At 33.1% G+C, this 10440-nt stretch overlaps 1 pseudogene across 1 annotated transcript; it reads right to left on the bottom strand.

The window, feature by feature from the left end:
- Positions 1-426: 426 nt before the first annotated feature.
- LOC101014191 lies at positions 427-1743 on the bottom strand (annotated as a pseudogene). Its single transcript, XR_002524582.1, has one exon. The product of XR_002524582.1 is annotated as an annexin A2 pseudogene (transcript).
- Between the last annotated feature and the right edge of the window lie 8697 nt (positions 1744-10440).

Below are 10440 nucleotides of genomic sequence, written 5' to 3'. Positions count from 1 at the left end.
AGTATTATGTTATGATCAGGATTGTAAGATTCATTTGTAACAATGATAATTTTACCCATATTGATTATAGTTTAAAATTATAACGGATTTGTAAAACCTAGCCAAGTTTATTTATTTTTGAACATTGAAAGGATAGAATTTGTCAAGGTTTCCTTGAAGAATAACAATGTGGCATGACTTGTTCTACAGATACAATTTTGTAATATAAAGTTACAATATTTAGTATACATAAAATCGTTTTATGGTAATGGTAAATGGTAATGAGAAAATTAGATACGCTTATTTGGGGAAAAAAAGACTCAAATGTGAAGTCATGTCAATATAGAATAAAATACAAAAAGCAAAATACTAAAGGATCCAAAAATTAATATATATAAAGATATTCATAACTTCAAGGTATATAAACAATTTCCTTTTTTTGTTTCTAAAGTACAAATTCAGTTTATTCATCTGTTTCTGACACAGTACACAGGAGGAAAAGTGTTTCATACCATAGACTTCACTTCCAGTTCCCTGGAATGTTCATTTCTTTGGCTTACAGGAGAGACTAGACAGGAAAGCCAGGCTATGCTTAGGCAACTAAAATGAGGTTGGGGACAATGCTAACGTCATCCTCACAGGGACGGCCACAGGCACTGTTAGTCGCAAGCTGGTTTTCTAGACCTGTTAGCTGGAAGTATGGGGAGCACCATTTCTGGAAGCTCAAGCTATGTTGCGCTTCAGTCATCTCCATTGCACAGGTACAGCAGTGGTTTCTGAGTAGTCGCCCTTAGTATCTTGCTGAATGTAATAGTACAGGGACTTGCCATACTTTCTCTTGAATTCAGGCCTAATTTTCAACATGTCCACTTCACTGCGGGAGACCATGATTCTGATCAGGACCTTATCTCGAATCCCCTTGCCCTTCATGGAGTAGTACACTCGATCAGCAAAATACAGGGGCTTATTCTGAATGCACTGGACCAGGTTCATGAAAGCATTTTCCAGGTCTCCTGTAACCTCTTTCTAGACGCTCTCTCTTCATGGGCTGTAGCTCTTGTACCTATCAAATAATTTCTGGAGGTGGGACACGGTCTGCTTGGTCATGATGCTGATCCACTTGGGAACATCAGTTCCTTTCCTCTTCACTCCAGCGTCACAGAAATCCCGGGCATCTTGGTCAATCAGTTCATAATCAATGACAGAGCCATCCTCTGCTCTTCTAACCTTTGCCAGGGCAACCATCAGCTTGCAGAAGTCACCATATTGTCCAAAATAATGTCCTTCTCCAGATCAGTTTTGTACATTTCCTTGTAAACTCTGTTAATTTCCTGGAGCTCCTGGTTGGTTGTTGAGCAGATGATCTCAACAAGGGAGTCCTCGTCGGTTTCCAGCCCCTTCATGGAAGCTTTTAGTTCAGCATCATCATACTGAGCAGGTGTGTTCAATAAGCCCCATATCACCATCTCCAGGTGGCCAGATAAGGCTGACTTCAGTGCTGATGCAAGTTCCTTTTTGGTCCTTCTCTGCCAGGCAAAAGCACTATCCTGTCTCTGAGCATTCCTCCTGTTGGTCAAGATGTTGACAATGGTGACCTCATCCACACCTTCGGTCTTGATGGTTCTTTCAATGTTCAAGGCATCCCACTCAGCATCAAAGCTGGTGGAGGTTTTGACTGATCCAGTGCACTTGGAGGGAGTGATCACCCTCCAAGCTGAGCTTGCACAGGATTTTGTGAATAGTATACATTTTGAAGGAAGCTGGGCTGGGCGCTGAGAACTAAGAGCGTCCCCAGATGTTGAGCAAAAAATTTTCAACAGAACACAAAAAGCACTGATCATTAAGTTTATTTTTATTTTTATTATTTATTTTTATTTTATTATTATTATTATTATTGAGATAGACTTTCACTCTTGTTGCCCAGGCTAGAGTGGAATGGCATGAGATTAGTTCACTGCAACCTCTGCCTCTTGGGTTCAAGTGATTCTCCTGCCTCAGCCTCCTGAGTAGCTGGGACTACAGACACCTACCACCACCACACCCGGCTAATTTTTTCTATTTCTAGTAGAGATGGAGTTTTACCATGTTGGCCAAACTGGTCTTGAACTCCTGACCTCAAGTGGTCCACCCACCTCAGCCTCCCGAAGTGCTGGATTACAGATGTGAGTCACTGTACTTGGCCTGATCATAAATTTTAAATGTAAGTTTTGGTGATAAAGATTTGATCATAAAAAAGTTAAAGTCTAAAACCATATTTGAAAATTATAAATAAAAGACACATAATCAGAAAATCTAAAGAATTACAAATCAATAAGAAAAATATAAACACAAAAAAGGGTAAAAAATGTGAATAAAGAGGAAATTGGCATGTACAGTAAAACGATTGAAAAAAGTTGTTCAATTTCATTACTCATCAAGTAAAAGAATATTAAAGCTTCAATAAACTGTGCCGGAAAAAAGATAAAATTAAATTCCAGGTGTTTGTTTGAATGTAGAAAAACTCACACTATTTTTTTAGGGAATATAAATTCATGCAATCGCTTTGGAAAGCAGTGTGACTTTCTAGTAATTTAAAGATACGAAAATCCCAACTATTTCCTCATAGGTATATAGACAACAGGAATGTATTTATATGTGAACTCAGAAATGTGTTAAGAATATTCACAGCATTCATCATAAAAGCCCTAAACTGGAAACTGTCCAAATGTACATTAACAGGAAAGCAGGTGTATACATTGTGGGTATATTGATCAATGAAATGCTTTACAACAATCACAAGAAAATGGAACTACAACTACACATACTAATTTCAATTGATCTCACAAGTATAGTATTGAGCAAGAGAATCCAGACCCACATTTATGTATAATCTATTATTCCATTTATATAATGCTCAAAAATAGACAAAACTGAATGATTCCATTGAGTTATCATTCTTTAGGTAGTAATACTACAAAGAAAGTGAGCGGTTATTACCTTTACATTGAGGATAGTGATTGCCTTTAGAAGAAAAGGAGCAGTCTGTGATTTGAATGTGTTTGCAGGGTGCTCATATTATTTCACATCTTGGCCTTGAAAGTGGTTATAGGGGTGTTAACTATATAATAAATTTTTAGCTGCACATTTATATTGTATGCCGTTTCCTCTGTGTGTTTTTAATTCAGTGTAAGAAATGATTAGAAACATTGTCAACATCTCGTGTCTTTTATATTTTTCATCTTTTTCTTCATCAATCTCTGCCAATTAGAATTTTATTTTAAAATATGATGAGTAAATATAACTAGAGGAGTAGGAAAAAGAATGGAAGCTACTAAAGTGACGCTGTGGAAATTCTTCATGGTAAGAACAATTTTATGACAAACACTCACTGCTGCCTCAGTTAAGGGAGGTCATGTTTAACCAGCCTTCTGAAATTATTCGAAAATATTACACCTATAATAGATGATAGAAATTCAATGATGTAGTACTCTTGTATTTTTCTTCAGGCAAAAAGCCATGTTACACATGATAAATTAATGACTAAGGTAACAAGTTATTGAGTAAGAGGTTAGAAATAGTGCTGGATAGAAAACTGATAGCAGAATTCCTTTTACTCACAGGCTAAAGCCATAAAATCCTTCCACTAGTGTCTTTTTCTGGAATATTCTAACCACGAGATAAGCCATCCTCTAGGTACTGCTGAGACCTTAAGGACTGAAGGAGTCAAGGAAGTCAATATTCTTTTAATCCTCTACCTTCAAGGGCCACCCCATTTAAAAGTTGTGCTGACCTTCTTTCTTCTCTCTCTCCTTTCTTGCCTCTCCTCTTCTTCCTTAATTTCTCATTCGTCCCCTTTTCTTTTCCTTTCATTTGTTTTTTCACCTCCCTGTAAGGGACAGGAAGTGTGGAGCTTTCCAGCCAGAGAAAAGTAAGACTTGCCAGGTGTTTAGCAGTTCTGTTCCTGTAATCTCAATATATTGCAAGTAAAGATTTTGAAAGTAGAATTATCTATCCTATTTTTGAAATTCAAAGACTCAGATATAATTTGAATATTAAGATTAAAAATCCAGTAAAATTTTATTCATTGTTATATGCAATAATGGTCATTTTCTTAGGGAAAGTAAAGGAGACATGCCACTTGCTATTTAAGTACTGTGCTTTAATATACAGTAGGAAAAATCATTATATTTGGCAATCATCAAAGTAATTTGGGCAAACACACTTTTAAAAGACACTATAGAAACTGTTTTTTCCTGCATTGTAAGTTTGGTGAGCTATAATAATCACCACAGTCAGATCATTGCCAAGTCTCCATCTTATTTTTGCTTTAGAGACTGGTTTCTATAATTTATTTGTTAGCTTACACACACACACACACGCACACACATTTTCACACACACACGTGTAATGTGACTTTTTGCCTGAAGAAAAATACAAGAGTGCTACATCATTGAATTTCTGCTATCTATTGTAGAGATAATGTTTTCAAATAATTTCAGAAGCCTGGTTAAACATGACCTCCCTTAACTGAATATACTGTCTATGTTCACAAACATAACAATAGTCCCCTTTATCTGTAGATTATATGCCTCAAGATCTCCAGCGGTTGCCTGAAACTGGATAGCACTAGACTCTATTTGTGTGTTTTTTCCTATATGCATGGAACCCTGTGTATGTTTTTCACATACATAAATATCTACAATAAAAAGTTTAATTTATAAATTAGGCACAGTAAGAGGTTAACAACAATAATTAATAAAATAATATAATTATAGCAATATATTGTAAGCAAAAGTTATAATTAATGTGATCTCTTTCTCTCTCAAAATGTCTTATTATAGTTTACTCACCTATTTTTAGACTGTGCTTGATTGTGGATAACTAAAACCAGGAGAAGTAAAACCACAAATAAGGGGGAAATACTGCACTGTGAAAACTCTCTTGTGAGAAATGTCATAAATATTATATAATTTTCTCATATTTCAGATTGATAATATGGACAATCTTTTTTAATTAATTAATTGAATTTGTAGAGATGAAGTCTCACTATGTTGCCCAGGCTGGTCTTGAACTCCTGGGCCCAAGTCATCCTCCCACCTTGGCCTCCCAAAGTGCTGGGATTACAGGTGTGAGCCAATGCACCTGGCCAGATACTATCAACAAACTTAATCATACCAGAGCTGGCTTTCTCTGCACATTTTGAAGGAAACCATCTTTGAAATATTGAAACACTTTGCTCATATACGATTTGCTTTTCTAGTGCCTTAATGCTAAATTTGACTAATTTATATTAGGAAATTAATTGGATTCATAAACAAAAATTATCTTTGCTAATAATAATTGGAAGTAAGAACTTTTACTCCAATGAACACAAATATCAAAATTTCAAAATTAATCAGAGGTTTCCTGCAGATATATTATGTATAGAGGAAAAAGGGATGTCATTTCCAGGAATATTTCCTAATGTCCAAGACTGAATTTGTTGTCTCTGCTCTGTACACCATTTATCATACTTTGTTATTAATGTCTATTTTATTTTCACTTCCCCTCCAGGTCAGCACTGTTCAATAGAATATTCTGTGAAGACAGAACTGATCTATATCTGTGCTGTCCAATAGGTTAGCTACTGGCCACATGTGGTTATGACACACTTAAAATATGGCTATTCTTAATCAGAATGCACTGTAATATAAACTACACATTATATTTCAAAAACTTAGTGCAACATTAAAATATATAGCATTAATATAATTTTACATAGAATGCATGTTGAAATAATATTTTGAATATATGGGGCTACATGAAATATATTGTTATAATTAATTTCACTCATTTTTTCCTACTTTTTAAATAATGACTACTACAAAAATTTAGAATTATGCATATAGCTAGAAATTATAGAGTACTGTATCTCTATGGGGAAGCATGCTTTATGTCTGCAAAAAACAACCATTTTTCTACATACAGTATTTTGTAACAATATATTCTAAGTTATATTTTAACTTCTATATTCTATTAAAGAGTGGTGTGCAGGTTATAATTTACTTTGGGCCTTTTTTTCTCTTTTAGTGTTTTTATTTTTTGCTTAGTGCATCTTATAATCAATTATGAGTTAAGACCAATAAAACATGTTTTCTTTCTATGTTTGCCACATAAAAGCACAGTGCAAATCAGTTGATTCTTAATCCTGTGAAAATATCACCAAATAACTAAAAACAGTGTATTTCAAAACTGCTTGAATTAGTGTGCTTGCCAAAAGGATTATTACCCAGAAGAAAGTGTTAGCAAATACTTAAATAAAATGCAACTCTCTAGAGAAATAATTGAGGCAGATCAGTTTCTCCTTCCCTTTGAATATTATTATAATCACTTCAAATAAGTCTACAGTATTGACTTTAGTTAGCATAAAAGAGAATTTGAATGATGCCTTGAAGTTCGTTGACAATATTTCTGACTAATAATCATACAACAGATTTGCACTGCATATTCACATTGGTTGGAAGGAAGGCTTGGGAAATTTTGAGAAAAGAAAATTTAAGAAAAGTAAAATTATGTAAATATACTTCGATGTTAATTTTTTTTCTGCTTTTTAATTTTAGAAATAATATCTGAAACAAAATAATACAAACAGATGGTATCTAATCAAATATCATCGTCCATGTTAAGCCACCTCCAATTTCACTCCTAGTAGCAACTCATTCCATTTCTGTCACTTTAATATGTCTGGTGATTTCCATATAATTCTTCATCATGTGTTAACATCTTTACTTCTGAATTTATCTAATTTAGAAAAACATATATTAACACCCAACCATTGAAGATAGAGAAAAGCCTGCATCATATTAAGCCCTATTTTCCCGTGATATACTCCCATAGTCAATAGTGTACTATGTTTAGTTTTGTGTAGATTACCTTCCTATCTTAATTTAAAAATTAATTATCCCATTAACTTATGACAGTGTCTCAACTCACCTTGTCTTCATACTAGAAAATAAGGTTTTAGTACTTCCATCTATTCTTCTTTCTCTTAATAAATGTATTCCTTCCCTCTTCTTTTTTCTACCATTCACATTGCTAGAATCTTTCTTTCCTGCAACCATAACCAAGTGTTTCAAACACTGATTCTTCCATAGGTTCTAAAGTTGAAACCCAACAGCAACATTTACACTTCTATGACTATGTGAATATTATCTACAGCCAAGTTAGACAAACTCTAAGGCTATATATCTTTACCCTCACTTCAATTCATTGATCTCAAAAAGACAAAGGTAATTATTTCTATTTTTTAATAAAATGCATATATTTTGCAAGTACACTTTTATAACAGTTTGTGTTATCTAATTTTACCAAAAATTTCCTGGGTTTTTCTTCCACAACCTACTTTTAAAAACGCAGTTTCACGTGGCTTGAATTATCAGAGTTAATAATACGCATTCCTGATAGAAAAAGAAAAAACAATGACTTTTTATCTATATGAAATAGTAACAGTGTTGAGTTTATAGTAGATGCTGAACAAATATTTGTTAAATGAATGAATAACTCATTTTTCAAAGAAAGTTTTAATATCTAGATGCAGAAATTTTTGAATTCAAGAGTAAGGTTCTTTTTTTACTGAATGCAGTAGATGAGAATAAATTTTTAAAATGATTTTTAATACACTTTTGATGTAAGGATACTAAGAACTAACTAGATTTTTTTTAAGTCAATGATTTTAATCATATAATTCAAACATGAAAAATATTTGTATTACAAATGTGAATTTTTTACAACATGGGAACAGCTGACCACAAATTTAGTAACAGCATATGAAATTAAGCCATATTAAATTAAATTAACACCATATTTTCTAATTCAAATAAATTAAAGAATATGTCTAGTCTTTAAATACACATGAAAATTATGCATTATTTTAAGAGTATGTTGTGACTTATGCAGTAAAAATTATTAATATTTTCTTTTAAAATATGCTCTTTATCTTAAAACAAGGCATAATTAAGGTGGGTGGGAGCTAGGTAGCAACTACTTATTTTAATTTAATTTTTTCTTTTCTCTTTTCTATTTCATATTAAAAATAATTTTATTTTTTATTTTATCAAATATATATTCAAAATTATTGATGGTTTTTAAAAGTAGTAAAATTTTAATAAGGTTAAAATTTTTAAATGTTAGCATTTTAATCAAGTTCATAATCCTGATGCTGATGATGAGGCATTACCCTAAATCAAGAGGTAAACCTTTGAGTTTTGCTGTGATAGAGTTGGGAGCACTGTATGAAGGGGTGGATGTAAAATAGTGATCTTGTCATGTCTTATTTGTAATTAATGGAAAAAATTCATAGATGCTCAAGAAATAAGTGGGTAATAAATGTCCATAAGATAAAAAGAAAATTAACTTTCTGTGTTACATGGAATATTCATAATTAGTGTCATTTCACTTCCATTCAATGGATTTTAAAGAATTTCGACCATCCTGGTATCTTCCAGATTGTTTTCATCCTCATAAGCCCAATCTATCCTTTTTCCCATTTTAAATGATTTGACATGTTGCTAAAACAGGACTTAAAAGAATTGGCTAAATATATCTGTAACTGAGCTACCATTCTTTTGAAGAAATGTTTAGTTTCACTTTCGGCGATTTAGAATCAGAAGCAGAAGTTCCAGGAGGATAAAATGGAATGTGAACAGTATAGACAGATTAGAACAAATGAAAGATACTTCAAAATCACTATGGGAAACAGTTAAGTTTTAACATTCATTATCATGAAATTGTGTGATAGATGTTCACCGAATTTGTGTGATGCTCCCTGCAAAGCAGGCACTCAAGGAAGGTGATTGATGGACTGGGAACAAGTTTCCAAACTTTGGAATTTATTTAGCATGTCCAATTGAGAATTTCTTTTTAAATACTACATTTGTTTCTAGTTAAGATTAATGCTATTCAATTTTTCAAAAAAATCACAGTTGCAACAATTCCCTAAGGAAATATTTCTTCACACGAGTGAATTTTTATCTGGCCTTATTTTATTTCACTGTGTTAGAGAGTGACAGACCGTGAGGGAGTTATTCTAGAGATGACTACTTCAGGTAGTTGTGAATGCCTAAGAGATAGTTCTATAAATGATGGCACTTTCATTACAAGAAATTGTTCAAGTTGCCTTTCCATCTTGACTAATATTATGAAAGTTAAGTGGCAAAAAGTCAAGGAAAAAAGTTGATATACCTTAGATCAACTACTGATCATTGCTGCTTTCTAACATACAGAATTAACAGAGACATACAATAGTAAATTCAAGTTTTGGATCTATTACATAAATAAGTTTTACTAATTCATCACAATCATAGACACACTGGCACAAAACAACATCCTGCTGATATTCTATATAAAATGTAGAGTGTTCACTAATTTTAATTTGTTTTGTTCTTTCTTGTGAGTTAACTGATTGGTTCACTAGAAGCAACAGAATCCCTGAGACCATAGCAAACACATATCTCATACAAGAATGTCTCATTTATGGCATTGATTTGGGAAATTTTTCCAGAATTTCCCTAAAAGCAGCACTATAAAAAATATAAGGACACTAACATCTAGAATGATTAGATGCTATATAATAAATAATATCAAATAGCAATCCTTACACTCAACTGACATTGTAGTATTGTGGTAACAAACAGTTTACAGTTGGATGTCATTGTTTGCTTTTGCTGTGAAATAATCTGTCCCAAACCTCAATGCCTGAAGACAAGAATCAATTCTGCACATTATCAGTATGGGTTTGAATCAGTTAAGTGGTTTTTCCACCGGTAAGGATGGGCTGATTTGTCTAGAATGAACTAACCCACAGGTCTGGGGGTCAGTGCTTCCTATCATCTGTGGCTATGACCATCAGGCTACCCTGGGACTCATTTGCATGGCGGTGATCACAGTTGTCACAGAAACAACAAAGTAAAGTATATTCCAAAGCAGAAGCACATTGAAGTCCCTCCGTGTGTCACATATACCTATTATCCCAGGGCTTGCTGTCCAAAGCAAGTCACATGACCAAGCCAAGTATAATTTTAGTCTTCTCAAGAGCATGGATACAGACAGCCATGATTAAATTGAGGGCTATTGCTATAACAATCTATAATGCTGGAATAATGGCTTGCTAACTAAATACAAACAAATCAGGTCTTTATATTGTCCTAGTTGAATCAAATCAATGCATTAATTAATATATGCACTTTTCTTTATCCATTAGTTCATGAATGCATTTAAATATTTATTTATTCAATTCATGGTAAAATGTAGAATTAAAACACATGACTTAAATTTAAGTTCTAAGAAAGATTTATTTATTTATTTATTTATTTATTTATTTATTACTTCCCCATGTCAATTTAAATATTTGGAACTGAATGCTTAGGTATGCAGCAGAGAGAAAAAAGATAGCTGGTCCTCAAGAGGCACTCTGAGTCCACACACACAGCCATGTAAAATTGGCAT

Source organism: Papio anubis, chromosome 11 (assembly GCF_008728515.1).
Source record: "Papio anubis isolate 15944 chromosome 11, Panubis1.0, whole genome shotgun sequence".
NCBI lineage: Eukaryota > Metazoa > Chordata > Mammalia > Primates > Cercopithecidae > Papio > Papio anubis.
Note: the sequence above shows the minus strand (reverse complement) of the source record. Positions and strands in the feature narration are given on the sequence as shown.